The sequence below is a fragment of the Triturus cristatus genome, chromosome 4_1, assembly GCF_964204655.1.
Source record: "Triturus cristatus chromosome 4_1, aTriCri1.1, whole genome shotgun sequence".
NCBI classification, from domain to species: Eukaryota; Metazoa; Chordata; class Amphibia; order Caudata; family Salamandridae; genus Triturus; species Triturus cristatus.
Genome location: NC_140585.1, coordinates 510,514,979 through 510,532,717, shown reverse-complemented (window position 1 = coordinate 510,532,717; position 17,739 = coordinate 510,514,979).

Below are 17,739 nucleotides of genomic sequence, written 5' to 3'. Positions count from 1 at the left end.
ATGGAATATCATCATTCAGTCCTCTGATGTTAGTTTGAAGGCGGTGGACCCATCTTTGTTCTTTCTGGAATAGTAATTTCTCAGCATTGGATGTATGGATACAAGTGTTTCAAGGACTATCCATCTCAGTTCATTGACAGTGTGTGGATGTTCAATGTAGTGCGAACTCAATTTGGTGGTTCCTCGTCCGCATTTGACGTTGCTTCGGTGTTCGCATATTCTTTGTTTAATCTTACGGCAAGTCATTCCAATGTACCTAAGAGCACATGGGCAGGTTATCATGTAAATTACATGTGTCGTGTTGCAGTTGGTATGTTGCCTCATCGTCCAGGTCAATTTTGGTGATAAGATGACAGTTTTGGTAGTTTCAGTCAAGGAACAAACAGAGCAATTGCCACATGGAAAGTGGCCAGTGACTGGGGGTAGGGACCACAAGGTGCTCTGACTTGGATTAAGTTTAACGTCTGGTGGACGTGTGTGTACCAAAATGTCTTTATAGTTACGAGTTCGTCTATTAGCAAACATGGGTTTAGACCAAGTGAGGTTGCCAGACGTGATGATACGCCAGTTTTTGTTGATGATTTTCTTGACTGAGTTTGTTACAGTACTGTAGGTAGTGACACAGGTCAATTTTTCGGCAGATGTGACTTGCGGTGTTAACTCTAGGAGGCTTTCTCTTTGCTGGTTACGAGCCCGCTTCTGGCATTTTTTAATTATTTTTTCAGGGTAGTTTCTTTTCCTGAGTTTGTTCGAAAGATCTTGTGCTTGCTTTTTGTACTCACTGAGTTCACTGCAATTCCTTTTGAGACGAAGGAATTGGCTGTAAGGCAGATTTTCTCGTAGTGGACGCGGGTGAAAGCTGTTGAAAGAGAGCAGGCTGTTCTTAGCCGTTGTTTTGAAGAAGGTCTTGGTTTTAATGGTGTCATTTTCAACGTAGATGGTGAGATCTAAAAAGTCCAAATGTTCCTTATCTGCGTCAAAGGTAAACTTGAGGCAAGGGTCTTGAATATTCATCCAGTCATGAAATGCTTGTAAGTTGGTTTTGGTACCTTCCCAGAGCATGATGACATCATCTATATACCTTTTCCAGAAAAGGATTCTTGGGAGGAAGGGGTTGGTGTCATTTAATATGTAGGTACTCTCAAAATTGCTCACGTAGAGGCCTGCCACGCTTGGAGCAAAGGTACTTCCCATGGAAGTACCGTGGCATTGTTGGTAGAGAGTACCTTCATATTCGAAAAAGTTTTCAATCAAGGCCAGTCTGCAGCATTCTAAGACAAAGTGTCTAGGTGTATGGTATAGCCATTCTTGTTGGAACAGTAGATCTTCCAGGGTGTCCAGGGTGGCTTGTTGTGGTAGGCTCGTATAAAGACTTTCTATATCGAGTCCTACAAGTAGCATTGTTTCACTGGAGAAACTCTTGTCTGTTAGATAATTGAGAAGGTCACGTGTATCTTTGAGGTAGGTGGGTGTCCGTTGGACCATGGGTTTTAAGAATTGGTCAGCAAATTGGGACAGGGGTTCCAAAACTGAGCCGATCCCAGATACTATAGGACGACCAGGTGGAGGTTTTCTTGCTTTGTGCACTTTCGGAAGAGAATAGAAGTATGGCGTTCGTGGGAGAGTGGTGCGTAAAAAAGAAGCTTCGTTCTTTGAGATCCACCTATTTGTCTCAGCTTCCTCAACCATAAGGTTGATAGTTCGTTGTAATCTGGGTGTGGGATCTTCTGTTATTATTTTGTAAAATTTCTCGTCAGATAGTAGCTCTTGACATTGTGCGTGGTAGCCTTCTTTATTGAGAATGACAATGCCTCCGCCTTTATCGGCGGGTTTGATGATGATGTTTGGGTGTGTTTTTAGTTCTTCCAATGCTTTTTTCTCTTTGTTTGTGGTATTCATAAACGGTTTTCTGACTGTCTCACCAAGTTGATTAATTTCCTTCATGACTGCTTGTTCAAACGTTTGAATCTCAACTGGGACTTGATGTTGTGCTGGACAGAAAGTTGACTTGGGTCTCAAAGAGGTGTCTCCTCTGTTGGTATTATCTTCTTTACCTTGAAAGAAGGCTTTCAGTTTCAATGTTCTGCAAAAATGGGCCACTTCACTTTGCAGTTTAAAAATGTCCAGTGGTGGAGTGGGGACGAAGCCAAGACCTTTGTTTAGTACAGATTCTTGTTCTTCTGTAAGTAGAGTATCGGAGATGTTGAAGATTAGTGAGTCGTGCTTGTGCTCGGTTTGTCTTTGTTCAAGTTGGACATGCTCCTGGTTAGTATTTGCCTTTCTTGGTCTAACCAGGTCACGCCTCTCCTCCTTCCTCTCTGGTTGGACCGGCCTCTCCCTAAAAAAGACGGTGGTTGTTGAGGGAAGGGTCCCATATAGGGACCTAATGGAGGTGGTACTGTTTGGTAAGGATTCATCCATCCTTGGTAGTTTTGGACAAATGGATGAAAAAGAGGAGGTGGGTGTTCACCAAAGGTTGGGTTGCGCCAGGTGTTGGGTCTGCGTCTCAGTTGACGTCTGTTGGAACCTCTATGGTTACGTTGTTGTGTGGTGTCTTCTCCACTGTAATCTGAATTGTTGGAAGAGTTGGCACTGTATTCGTTATCAGATTGGTAGTTAGGTGCTACAAAATCGTCTCTACTGTATGGATGCATTTTCTCTGTGGAAAAGCGTTTCAGATCTTTACTCAGTTTTTGAATTTTGTTTTGCGTCAAATATTCCTTCGTCTCGTTCATCTCACGATTAATTTATTCTAATTTCTTTTTGTATACAGTAATATGTACCATATTTTTGAGTTTCGCCTCACTTAGTTGGATTTTGATCGTGAGGGCTTCAGTTAGTCTTGTCGCGGTTTTAATTATGAGGACGAGGTAATCTCTGGTGCACTTCCATGAGATGGCTGACCAGTCTTTTCTAAAGGCTAAATCTTGCAGAAAAATTCTAGGAGCATTGTGGACCCAGAGGCCTCTGGGTGCAGCGTTTGCGCGCAAGTACTCCGTCATGTAGTTTCATTCACTACTAGGTATTTATAAGTAAATTAAATGTACCAATTTGGTGTAGTCCAATTTTGCCATGTTTCAAGGTGAGAGCATAGGCACTTAGCCTTAAGTTAGCAAGGGCAAATGCATAGAGTCCTAACAACCCACAAACATGGGTTCAGCAAAAGAAGGCAGAGGAGGGCACATATCTGGTGTGGCGCTGCAAAAAGGGCCAGGCCCAACAGTAAGCCAACAGGGCATTCTTTATCTCAGAAACTGACCTCATTCAGTTACTAAGGGCCAGATGTACGATGCTTTTTAGCGTGCGCATACGGGTCTTAGACCCGTTTGCGCACGCTAAAAAGCATGGGCCCATGCACAAACAGTATTTTGCGACTCGCAAAATACTGTTTTGCGACTCGCTATATGGAAGGGACTGCAAAGCTATGTACCAATGTTTTGCGACCACAATTGCGGTCGCAAAACACTCGCAAATTACCACCTACTTCAAGTAGGTGTAATGCATTCGCAAATGGGAAGGGGTCCCTAAAGGCAATATTATTTTTTTAAGGGTAGGCCCAGGGACCACTGCCTGCTCTTAAAAAATGAAACGAAAACATTTCATTTTATTTTTTAAATGTATTCCGCTTTCCTTTAAGGAAAACAGACTTAATTTTTAAAAAAAAGCTGCTTTATTTAAAAGCAGTCCCTGCTGGCCACCATCCCTGGGAGGGCCTGTTATTCCCAATTGGATAGAAATTGCGAGAGGCTCATCAATATACATGAGCCTCGTAATTTGAGACCCCATTGGGAATCGCAAACAGTGTTAGACACAATGTTGTACATGCCAAATAGCGCCTTGCAAATTGAGAGTCGCAAATGCAATGCAATTTGCGAGGCCCTATTTTGCAGTTCAGACATCTGGCCCTCAGTTCCTACACAGGTTCTATTCTCTGTATTTGGTCTTTTTTAAAATTTTGATGGGGTCATTTGCTACATTTAACTTTTATTTTATTTATGACATATGAATACATCATCACAACAGCGTAGCCGGCAAATATAACAGTCTAAAGAAAATAATAATTCATTAAGTTCTGATTTGAATAAGCATTTTTTATCAAAGAAAATAAATGGTACTATTAATGGAAAGTGACGTCTTGAGTCAACCCATTGAATGATGCATAATTAGGATGGATGTGTAACTGAGTATAACTTGACATATAAGGATGGGAGCTTTAGCATAGGTAATGAGTGCAGCAGAGTACAGACATAACCCTGTCCTAATATCTGCTGATCGGCAACATAAGCATACCTGTTGATGCTAAAGCAAGACGTCTGTTCTGATCAGCATACATGTGCAGAGTATAATTGGGACTGGAAAGAATCTAAACATCACCAGCCACCAGTGCCTCAGCGACACTGACTTCCACCCCTTTTTGCTGTCACTCCTTCCGCTCCAACCTTTGCAGTTACTGGGTTTCAACAGCAGATGGCTGTAGTGTGTTGCCCCCCTACCGGTGTGTTGGTAGTGTATGACGTGCATGGGGACTAGAGATAATTATGACGTCACACAATGTATACTAGTCTCCGGGGCTGCTACCTGACTGCCAAGCAGGCCCCCCCTTGTTTATTTATCGGATCCCCACGTCAGTCGGGACCCACCCAGAACCCACACCTGCGCAGATGTATTCACTTTAACCACCCCGCAAACTTGTTGAGGTGGTACATTACAACGGTTTCAATTTTCAGGATTCCCAGCACTGTAAAGAGTGAAACGACTCACCTCTGGTTTGGGGAGCTGTCCTAAGAGACACTCCAGCCTCGCTTCACAATCGTGCTCCCTGTGTATGAAGCTTGTGATTCACATTTCGTTGTGAGTGATTAAGTCAATTAATAAACAATAATAATAATGATCCTCATGATCAGTGGTGCGGGAACAGTTTGGGGGGTGGGGGCTGCTGGCCGTTCGATGACAGGAAAGTGCCTTCACTCGAATATCCTTCCTCTATGCTGACACCCTCGCCGCTCAGCTGTTTCTTCTCTTACTTTGATGCTTAATTCATTGCCGGCTCTAACTTTTCTCCCATGTTTACGTCAGGAGATTCTGGTCACCACCACATAAGAATTCCAGCTTCATAACCACCGTTCCCTATGTTAAAAGCACTGACACTTACATAAGGTAGAATTTTGATGTATGAAATTGTGAAATAAATGAGTAAATACGAATTGCGAACCATTACATACAACATGCAAAGCAATTGTATCACATATTTAGTGCAACTAAATCGCGGGTACTGACAGATGGACTATAGCCTCCATTTTAATAATGGAAGTGCAAGAACTTAGTTGGTCTTCATAACTTATGACAGGTTTTTTCTCCCCCCGCGTAATGCGAATCGATCCATAATTCTACTGATGATCAATCCATGGACAGATCAGTAAGAAGCTCTGTCTGGATTTTAGTGTGCCTTGTCTGTTTGAGTAACGGCTATCACCCAATCCGCCATGTTGTACGATGCCTTTCACATCCTTGACAAGGGGAATGTGTCCTAACCTTTTAACAGCCTTTAAGAAAGGAGGGTCTCTTCATACAATAATGGCCCTTAATACTGTACCTTGATACTGTGGTTCTCGGAATAACCAGGCACAGCCAGGCACACAGAAGTCAGGTTCCAGCAGAGCGCCATTTTGTGGTATATGCCATCTCATCCGCCTTGTTTCCAATCTTTTCTTGTTGCTGTGAGTTGTATTAGTCCACATAGTCCGATCAAAAGCAAATTAATTATACTCATAGAATGCATTGATGTGTTGAATGAATGAGTGTCCTGGAAACAGGGAAGAATCTGGCATCCATACAGCTAACACTGGCACGCGCCGGTAAGGCTGTTGCTGGGTACAGCCTTACAATGTAAAGCCCATGCTAAGCAGAACTCTTGTCAAATGCCTCTGCGGCATCCTAAGAATGGCTGATATCTGGCTGCACCAGACCCCTGCTGTGGGAGGGTGAGCTGAGCACAGACCAGCAGACTGCCCGCCTCCCATCCTACCCACATCCCACCTCACTTCTGATCAATGTATAATTGCTGTTTTCACTTTTGTGTGATATTATTTATAACTTAAGTTACCTGATGTCTCATTTATGTGCGTATGATTCAATTTGGAACTTGTGATGGCCCAATATGCTTTATATGATTGTGCTACTTATTGAAGAGTGCAATGTCATGCAGGTGAGTACCAATTAATGTTACTTGTGCGAAGGTCCCAAAATATCTAAAAATAAAGAAATATAACCAGTGTGGCATCCCATGCAGTGAAACAATCACGATCTCAAATTTAAGAAGTTAAAATGCAAAAGGCCCTCAAATTGTCACAAACAGCACCAGGATACCTGTTGGGTGACAGATGCGCTTTAGAAATGTTTTACACCCATAAATAAATAAAGTAAAAGAAACATAACAGTAGATTACTTAGACAACAGTGCTAAGTCGGTAGGAAAAGTGACAAGTGTAAACAAGGGTTAAACTGGACTTTACTCTCTGACTCAGCATTTTAATTCCAATGATAAAAGCAAAGCATTCCGCTTGATAACACCATTATGTCATGGGTTTGACGATGTTTACTTGTGCATTGTTGCAGTGGTTTTGCTTGTTATTATGGGGTTATTTTATCTTGACAGTGATGTGGTTAAATAAAAGCACATACATGATTCTACACCCAAACTCACGCCGCACGGTAGTGCTAATGTGTGCAGAAATCAGGTCTCCACACTTACTCCCTACCAGCATCTTCAAGAAAGATGGATGACTAACGCGGCGATCTAGGCTGCGTGTTGTTTGTCGATGTGGACTCTGCCTATGCAAATTGTACTTTGCTGACGATTTTAATGAGCACGCTGAAAAAGCATTTTTAAAACAGTATATTGCATTTTGTGTACTGACCTGTTTTTCGCTACCTCGTGACCCCGTTCCGTCCCGGCTTTGTGCCGTTTGTGCAGAGGGTCAGTTCGAGGAATCTCACTCCCTGCTCGCAAAACCACTTCCGCCCTGCACGTCATCTTCGCAGGTTAGCGGTCTAGTGCTGCCGAGCCTGAGGAGTATTTAGACTCCGTTTGCAGCTCCCTGCCCATTGACTAACGCGGCGATCTAGGCTGCGTGTTGTTTGTCGATGTGGACTCTGCTTATGCAAATTGTACTTTGCTGACGATTTTAATGAGCACGCTGAAAAAGCATTTTTAAAACAGTATATTGCATTTTGTGTACTGACCTGTTTTTCGCTACCTCGTGACCCCGTTCCGTCCCGGCTTTGTGCCGTTTGTGCGGAGTGTCAGTTCGAGGAATCTCACTCCCTGCTCGCAAAACCACTTCCGCCCTGCACGTCATCTTCGCAGGTTAGCGGTCTAGTGCTGCCGAGCCTGAGGAGTATTTAGACTCCGTTTGCAGCTCCCTGCCCATTGACTAACGCGGCGATCTAGGCTGCGTGTTGTTTGTCGATGTGGACTCTGCTTATGCAAATTGTACCTTGCTGACGATTTTAATGAGCACGCTGAAAAAGCATTTTTAAAACAGTATATTGCATTTTGTGTACTGACCTGTTTTTCGCTACCTCGTGACCCCGTTCCGTCCCGGCTTTGTGCCGTTTGTGCGGAGGGTCAGTTCGAGGAATCTCACTCCCTGCTCGCAAAACCACTTCCGCCCTGCACGTCATCTTCGCAGGTTAGCGGTCTAGTGCTGCCGAGCCTGAGGAGTATTTAGACTCCGTTTGCAGCTCCCTGCCCATTGACTAACGCGGCGATCTAGGCTGCGTGTTGTTTGTCGATGTGGACTCTGCTTATGCAAATTGTACTTTGCTGACGATTTTAATGAGCACGCTGAAAAAGCATTTTTAAAACAGTATATTGCATTTTGTGTACTGACCTGTTTTTCGCTACCTCGTGACCCCGTTCCGTCCCGGCTTTGTGCCGTTTGTGCGGAGGGTCAGTTCGAGGAATCTCACTCCCTGCTCGCAAAACCACTTCCGCCCTGCACGTCATCTTCGCAGGTTAGCGGTCTAGTGCTGCCGAGCCTGAGGAGTATTTAGACTCCGTTTGCAGCTCCCTGCCCATTGACTAACGCAGCGATCTAGGCTGCGTGTTGTTTGTCGATGTGGACTCTGCTTATGCAAATTGTACTTTGCTGACGATTTTAATGAGCACGTTGAAAAAGCATTTTTAAAACAGTATATTGCATTTTGTGTACTGACCTGTTTTTCGCTACCTCGTGACCCCGTTCCGTCCCGGCTTTGTGCCGTTTGTGCGGAGGGTCAGTTCGAGGAATCTCACTCCCTGCTCGCAAAACCACTTCCGCCCTGCACGTCATCTTCGCAGGTTAGCGGTCTAGTGCTGCCGAGCCTGAGGAGTATTTAGACTCCGTTTGCAGCTCCCTGCCCATTGACTAACGCGGCGATCTAGGCTGCGTGTTGTTTGTCGATGTGGACTCTGCTTATGCAAATTGTACTTTGCTGACGATTTTAATGAGCACGCTGAAAAAGCATTTTTAAAACAGTATATTGCATTTTGTGTACTGACCTGTTTTTCGCTACCTCGTGACCCCGTTCCGTCCCGGCTTTGTGCCGTTTGTGCGGAGGGTCAGTTCGAGGAATCTCACTCCCTGCTCGCAAAACCACTTCCGCCCTGCACGTCATCTTCGCAGGTTAGCGGTCTAGTGCTGCCGAGCCTGAGGAGTATTTAGACTCCGTTTGCAGCTCCCTGCCCATTGACTAACGCAGCGATCTAGGCTGCGTGTTGTTTGTCGATGTGGACTCTGCTTATGCAAATTGTACTTTGCTGACGATTTTAATGAGCACGCTGAAAAAGCATTTTTAAAACAGTATATTGCATTTTGTGTACTGACCTGTTTTTCGCTACCTCGTGACCCCGTTCCTTCCCGGCTTTGTGCCGTTTGTGCGGAGGGTCAGTTCGAGGAATCTCACTCCCTGCTCGCAAAACCACTTCCGCCCTGCACGTCATCTTCGCAGGTTAGCGGTCTAGTGCTGCCGAGCCTGAGGAGTATTTAGACTCCGTTTGCAGCTCCCTGCCCATTGACTAACGCAGCGATCTAGGCTGCGTGTTGTTTGTCGATGTGGACTCTGCTTATGCAAATTGTACTTTGCTGACGATTTTAATGAGCACGCTGAAAAAGCATTTTTAAAACAGTATATTGCATTTTGTGTACTGACCTGTTTTTCGCTACCTCGTGACCCCGTTCCGTCCCGGCTTTGTGCCGTTTGTGCGGAGGGTCAGTTCGAGGAATCTCACTCCCTGCTCGCAAAACCACTTCCGCCCTGCACGTCATCTTCGCAGGTTAGCGGTCTAGTGCTGCCGAGCCTGAGGAGTATTTAGACTCCGTTTGCAGCTCCCTGCCCATTGACTAACGCGGCGATCTAGGCTGCGTGTTGTTTGTCGATGTGGACTCTGCTTATGCAAATTGTACCTTGCTGACGATTTTAATGAGCACGCTGAAAAAGCATTTTTAAAACAGTATATTGCATTTTGTGTACTGACCTGTTTTTCGCTACCTCGTGACCCCGTTCCGTCCCGGCTTTGTGCCGTTTGTGCGGAGGGTCAGTTCGAGGAATCTCACTCCCTGCTCGCAAAACCACTTCCGCCCTGCACGTCATCTTCGCAGGTTAGCGGTCTAGTGCTGCCGAGCCTGAGGAGTATTTAGACTCCGTTTGCAGCTCCCTGCCCATTGACTAACGCGGCGATCTAGGCTGCGTGTTGTTTGTCGATGTGGACTCTGCTTATGCAAATTGTACTTTGCTGACGATTTTAATGAGCACGCTGAAAAAGCATTTTTAAAACAGTATATTGCATTTTGTGTACTGACCTGTTTTTCGCTACCTCGTGACCCCGTTCCGTCCCGGCTTTGTGCCGTTTGTGCGGAGTGTCAGTTCGAGGAATCTCACTCCCTGCTCGCAAAACCACTTCCGCCCTGCACGTCATCTTCGCAGGTTAGCGGTCTAGTGCTGCCGAGCCTGAGGAGTATTTAGACTCCGTTTGCAGCTCCCTGCCCATTGACTAACGCAGCGATCTAGGCTGCGTGTTGTTTGTCGATGTGGACTCTGCTTATGCAAATTGTACTTTGCTGACGATTTTAATGAGCACGCTGAAAAAGCATTTTTAAAACAGTATATTGCATTTTGTGTACTGACCTGTTTTTCGCTACCTCGTGACCCCGTTCCGTCCCGGCTTTGTGCCGTTTGTGCGGAGGGTCAGTTCGAGGAATCTCACTCCCTGCTCGCAAAACCACTTCCGCCCTGCACGTCATCTTCGCAGGTTAGCGGTCTAGTGCTGCCGAGCCTGAGGAGTATTTAGACTCCGTTTGCAGCTCCCTGCCCATTGACTAACGCGGCGATCTAGGCTGCGTGTTGTTTGTCGATGTGGACTCTGCTTATGCAAATTGTACCTTGCTGACGATTTTAATGAGCACGCTGAAAAAGCATTTTTAAAACAGTATATTGCATTTTGTGTACTGACCTGTTTTTCGCTACCTCGTGACCCCGTTCCGTCCCGGCTTTGTGCCGTTTGTGCGGAGGGTCAGTTCGAGGAATCTCACTCCCTGCTCGCAAAACCACTTCCGCCCTGCACGTCATCTTCGCAGGTTAGCGGTCTAGTGTTCCCTCGCCTCAAGTATATAATGGCAATATGGAGGAAGCGCAGCGGACGAGCGCAGCGGGAGCGCCGTCTTCGCGCTGAAGTCGCGCACAAGTCAAGCCCGTCTGCGCCCGTCCGCGGCCGACCAGGCCCAGGGCCCTGCCGTAATGCCCAATCTTTGACTTATTCCTCCTCCGATCTTATGAGTCTCAAATCCTCAGGACCCGTTCCCGCCCGTGCTGTCAGAGCGGCCCAGGCATGTGGCATTTTTGTTCCTTCTGACTTCTCGGCATCTGATTCTTTGTATGACCCTTCCCCCCCACCACCGCAGACCTTCGCCTCCTTATTAATTTACTATCTAAACACCCGTTCCCTTATCCGCCATCAGCTTGAGATATTTCAATTACTGCATCAAAGCACCATAGATATCCTTCTCTTAGCAGAGACCTGGATCACTGAAGATTCAGCCCCGGACATTCTTGCAGCAATCCCTATGGGATACTATATTATGCACACAAACCGGCCTGCGGGGAAGACAGGTGGCGGAGTGGCGGCCATCATCCGCTCGGCACATACCTTCTCCGAGGTCACGGCGACTGCTATCCCTAAAACTGATCACTTGGCATTAAAATTCACTTCCCCTAAGGCGTCTTTTACTTGTGTTTTTGTATATCGACCTCCCGATTATATGCCTCTCTTTCCCAAACTCTTTAGCGATTCTGTTGCCCAATTAGCAATTAACCACGCCAACCTTGTGGTGATTGGTGATTTTAATTATTGGCCTTCTGATGCTCATGAAAGCCAACTGTCGGTCGAATTCACTGACCTTTTAAAAGGCATGAATCTCTCCCAACACATTCACACCCCCACTCATCAAAAAGGCCATATCCTCGACCAAGTCTGGACATCCGACCTTGACATTTCATCTCCTTTAGTTTTCCCTTGCTCCTGGTCTGACCACTACTTTATCTCCTTCTACCTTCATTTGCACATACTGTGTCCTCCCCCTTGCATTAAGAATCTTATGGCCCGAAATTGGAAAAGAGCCAACCTGTCTGAATTTTATGACACTCTAGTCTCTACTGCTCCCACATCGCTGACCTCTCTGGAGGGACAAGCAGACAATCTTGATGAATGGCTACGACAGGCCAGTGACAAAGTAGCCCCTCTAAACAAGATCAAAACTAAGCGCCCCCACGACACACAACGTTGGTTTACGGACCAACTGAAAGCAGACAAACTTGCTTTGCGGCAAGCTGAACGCCGCTGGCGCCGCCACTATGACCCACAGCTAAAACTTGTTTATACTGGGGCTTTAAAATCCTATAAACAATCGATCCTTACAGCCAAGACGGCTTACTTCTCACAATTAATCCTGGACTCCAATAACAAATCGAAAGACATTTTCTCAATTGTAAATGAGCTTTCCCTGCCGGACAGGGTCACCCCTCAGCCCCAGCCGACCCAAACCCTCTGTGATTCGCTAAACTCCTATTTCATAGAGAAAATAACAATCATTAGGAACAATATCCCGAACCCGGCATCTTCTATTTCTCCTCTCCTCCCTCCCAGAAACACTAGTACTTTGTCGGAGTTTCCACCTATCTCTCTCCAAGAATTCGCCTCACTCCTTCTCAAAGTCAAGTCAGGTTCCCCCAATGATTGTTGCCCCCCGCAGATTTTGAGAGAGGCCTTCCTTGCATGTCCAGCCCCCCCCCTGGCTCTGCTCAACAACTCTCTTGCAATGGGGGAGGTCCCTCTCTCCTTCAAGCAAGCTGCCATCCTACCTATCCTGAAGAAATCCAACGCAGATCCTACCATACTCAGCAACTATAGACCTATTTCCCTCCTCCCCTACCTAGGAAAGATCCTGGAGACCTACGTTACCCGCTGCTTGAGCTCTTTTATAGAGAAATCCTCCTATTTGGATCCTCAGCAAGCGGGTTTCAGACCCCTCCATTCCACCGAGGCGGTCACAGTAGCAGTCTTGGACACCCTCAGGAAGGGCGCTGACAATAACATCCCCCAGGCCCTTGTCCTATTAGATCTCTCAGCGGCATTCGACACGGTCGATCATACCACCTTGATCGACCGTGTCTACAATGCCGGCATTCAGGGAGTGGCCCTCGACTGGCTCCGATCTTTCCTCCACCAGCGATCACAGTCCGTCCATCTTTCCACTCTGTCCGCACCCTACACATCCCTTTCTTGCGGAGTCCCTCAGGGCTCTGCACTGTCCCCGCTTCTCTTTAATTTGTATCTCCAACCCCTATGAGCCTCCCTTCGCAACTCCCCGGTCACAATCTTCAACTATGCGGACGACCTCCAGTTAATTTTTCCTATAGATTCCCTTCCTTCCTCCCGCGTTAATTTCCAGACCACCATGTTGACCATTGCGGAGTGGATGTATCACAGCCACTTAAAACTGAACCCTACCAAAACTGAGCTCGTCTTGGTAGGAGGTCCCAATCACCCATGGAATTCCACCTACTGGCCAACATCTCTGGGGACAGGACCCACTCCCGTGCGCTCAGTCAAAAGCCTAGGGGTGATCATCTCTGAAGATCTCTCGATGAAACCGCAAATCAACTCGGTCACTTCAGCCTGCTTTTTCCACCTCAGGCGGATCCGTAAGATCAGCAGGTTTCTTACCAAAGACGCCCTGACCCAAGTTGTTATTGCACTCATCACCTCAAGGCTAGACTACGCCAACACACTGTACGCGGGTATCCCGGCCTGTCTCCTTCACCGACTACAGTTGGTGCAGAATCAAGCAGCTCGCCTGATTTTCCACCAGCCCAAACATCAGCATGTCACTCCTCTCCTCCATAGTTTGCACTGGCTCCCTATCTCCAAACGTTGCACCCACAAACTGGCATGTTCTACTTTCAAGGCCCTCTCCAATGCCGCCCCTGCGTTCATCTCTTCGTGCTTGATCCGCTATACCCCTTCTAGGGCTCTTCGTTCAGCTTCTCTTAATCTTCTTGAGGTCCCCAAATTTAAAAGGAAAAAGCATGGTGGCCTGAGTTTTTCGGTTCAGGCTTCCTGTACCTGGAACTCTCTGCCACCCTCACTCCGTCTCTGCCCACAGTATGACTGTTTTCGCAGACTTTTAAAAACTCTGCTTTTCCATTCTGCGTATGACTAACACTCTCATCCTGGATCACGCTATCTGTCAATTTGAGCGCCAAGAAACCAATGGTGATAGCGCGCGTTACAAATACTTTTTAACATAACATAACATAACATAACATAACAGATAGGGGGGCGTGGCTTGGACGCCGACCGGAATGGCCGCCTGACATTGGAGCTCCGCCGCACCGGGACGGACTTTCAACCCGTACGGAGGCGTCTCTGCATTTTTTTCGTTTCTGTTGGCAATTTCCAGCATCGGAGTGTAATGTGCTCCTGTTGAGGTCTGGGGGGCCCCTCTTCTGTGGAAAATGCCTCATCTTCGGCGAATTTGCTAAGCGCCTCAGCGCGTCCGCCATTTTGTCTGCATCGTGATGATTTACGATGCCACCGCGTTTGAGGGGATTGCTTCTACTGTGACTCACTGCTGTTTCCTGAGTCTGTCACGTCTGCTTCAACGCTCCTGAAAGGTGAATTAAATTGATTTCCACACAATGTGGGAGCATAAAGATAGATTCTGCACCAGAGACTCTCTTGCTGTAACATTTGCGCAATTTTAATGAAACACCACAGAATTTGTTTCCTTTCAGTCAAATCTCACATGGCGCTAAACCTACTATTGGGCAATGTTATTTAACCACCAATCCTGTATGAACTGTTTCTGGTGACTGCATCAGGGGGATATGTCATTTGGCTCCATGTGGTGTGTTTATTAATGCCAGCTTTTCTGAAGGTCTTTTGTTTTTCCTTGACGTACTGGGAGGCGTTGTGACATCTGCGCTGGCAGCCAGTATTGTGTACCTGACAGTTCTCTATGGATTCAGCCGGAATTTTGCTAACATTTCCGAGTTTTAATAGCCTTTGATTTTCGCTGAGGCGCAGCGCAGTTGAAATGTTGTGAAGGATAACGCCTGTGCTTTGCACCACCTTACCAGAAGCGTATCTTTGGCACTGGTTCAGAAGACCACTAACATCCGTTTCTCCAGTCATGCTGGTTTCTGCGCTGTCTCATTGGTCTTTCTGATGATTCCTGGTTTTCTAACATGTCTTTCCTCAGTTGCCATTATTAGACAACTCAGTGCACAGTTCTTGCTGTTTTGCTGTGTTACGCCTCTCCAACTCTGCGATTTAGTTAGGTTCATGCAAGGCTAACGTACCTGTCTGGAGGAGCTCTTTCATATTCATGCTTGCAATTCTCTATGCTGCACGCTTTCATCTCCCATATTGTGGCTCCTACATATTCCACCTAATTGCTCTTGCTGTGTGCTTTAGTCACGTTTGTGCATGTGCTTGCGCTGCAATACCTCCTCCACCTAGGCTATTGTCTGTCTATTTAAGTATCTATGGGCAAATTACGCAATCCAAAGTTCGTTTTTGTGCCCTCGAAGAGTTCTCCTTCAGTACCATCTTCATCTTCCTCAACAGTTGACTCTTCTTCTATCACGGATCAAATGGCGTCACCAGCTCTTAGTCGCCCTTCCTCATCCCAGTCAACTTCAAGTAAGTCCTCTCCTCCTACCACGTCACCTAAGCGCCTGAAACAAGACTCTCCCCCGCTGGATAAATCCTCATCTCCTATCTCCTTGGAGCTTCTCCTGGAGGAGATACGTGCTTTACGACCGTTTGTTGAGGAGACCAATAATAAAATGCTACTTTTTGAAGCGAAATGGTCAACTATGGAAAATAGAGTCTCTTCTGTTGAACATCAGGTTTCAGAGATCCAAGTTAACTCTAAGCGTATTTCCTCTCTGGAAAAGTCTGTTCTTGCCCTCCAGCAACATACTGAGGATTTGGAAAATAGAAATAGGAGGAATAACTTACGCATTTATGGTCTACCTGAGTCTTTGGAGGGGGACGATCCTGTTTTGTTTTTCTCCTCCTTTCTCCTGAAACTGTTGGACATGCCTGCTACCACCTCTCTTACTATCCAACGAACTCATAGACCTGGTCCTCGTTCATCAACTTCAACTAAGCCTCGAGGAGTCATTATTCTCTTTCTGAAATTCACAGATCTTGTTCTTGTCCTCTCTGCGGCTCGCTCCAAACGCCAAGTCTCCTGGTTGGGTCAGAGGGTTTTTCTCTCTCAGGATGTTTCTACTGTTACTGCAGCAAGAAGGAAAGAGTTTTTGAGCCTTCGTGCCCCTCTACGCTCTCTTGGTGCCAGATATGGTTTATTTCACCCCTGCACCTTCAAAGTCACTCATCAGAATCAGACTTGGTCCTTTCAAGATCCTGCTGAACTTAAAAACTTTATTCATATTCAGACTAACGCTGGCATGGATACTTCTACTTCTGCTTGTGGTTGAATGTTTAACTCTATTTTTTTTTTCCTGCAGGTTTTCTCTGATAATGTTTTTACAATGCTTTTGTTTATTATATTGTTAATTCGCCTTTTGTCCAATTCTTCAGACTTTCTATATGCTGTTTTTTATTGTCTGTTCCTATTTTGCTGGTTCTCATTCTTTTACATTCTCCCTTAGACTCCGTTCTTACTATCATTTTTTGTTACCTGTTTTATGGTTTGTCTTGTCATTATAGCGTTTCTCATACTTATTTTTCTTATCCAGATCGATTGGTGTCCTCCCCTACTCCCTTATATGGCTCGTCCTCTCCTCTCTCGTCCTGATGCGGTCTGGTGGTCTCCTGGTCCCGGAAGGTCATTCTTGTTTCGTCTCTCCATTGCCCCGTTGTCTTCTTCATGTTCCCTTTAGGTATGTTATCTTCAGTCGTCCTTTTTGGATTTGTGCTGTCTCTTCTTGTGTTTTTTTCTGTTTACCCTCCCCTTCTTTTCCCTTTGCCTCTGCTCCATTTATTATTATTTTTTTCTACTCTTCCTCTGTCTATCTTATTCTCCTCTCTTTTTAGTGGTTATGTTTCAGTTTTGAACTTTTTATTCTTCTTTTCATCTATTTTCACTCACCCTTCTTGTCTAGCTTCTATTTCTTTCCACTTTTTGTCATTATCTTTCCTTCTATCTGTTGCTGTAGGTATTGTTCCTGTTCATGTTCTCCAGTGTTTAAATTCAGAGTAATTTCCTAGAATGTAAAAGGTTTTAACAATCCCATTATGCGTCAGAGGATTCTCTCCCATCTCGCCTCATATAGTCCTGACATAGTTCTCTTACAAGAGACTCACCTCTCGGAGGCTGAGTCTCTCAAGTTAAAGCGTGGATGGGTGGGTACGGTTTTATTTTCTCCTTCTACCAATAAGAAGAATGGTGTTGTTATTTTGTGTCATAAAAAGTTAAAATGTAAGGTTTTGCTACAAGAAACAGATTCTGATGGTAGGTGGATATTAGCTAAGTTCTCAATCAATTCTATTTCCCTGACTGTACTTAATGTTTATGGCCCTACACAAGCTGACTTGCTTTTCTGGCCCTCAATCACGAGCAAATGTATTCAGCATAAAGATGACCTCTTCATTCTAGGTGGTGACTGTAACCAGATAGTGGATCCCTTTCTTGACCGTAAGTCAACGGTTCGGTTTTTACCTCACAAACCTCACAAACAATTTCTAGACACCATTTCTCAAGAACGTCTCACTGACTCTTGGAGACTCTCACATCCTGACTCTCTTGACTTCTCTTTTTTCTCTCCTCCTCACTCATCTTTTTCTCGTCTCGACTATATTTTTCTCTCTCTCTCCTTATCACAAAACCTGCTTTCTTCTTCTATTGAACCTATACTTATCTCGGACCATGCTCCTATTGTTACGGATCTTGATCTCCTTCCTCCGCATCCCAAGCCCTCTCGTTGGCGATTTAACAATTCTCTTCTCAATGATTCTTTCTTCTCCTCTTCGTTTCGTTCTTTTGCCATTGATTTCTTCCTGTTAAACGATACTTCTGATATCTCCCCTCATCTTCTCTGGGATTCCTTTAAGGCTACCGCTCGAGGGTTTGTTATTGATTTTGTCTCCAAGAAGAAGAAACGTTTTCTTCAAAAGCAGAAATCTATTCTTGCCCATAATAAATCTTTAGAGCATAAGTTCTACTCTTCC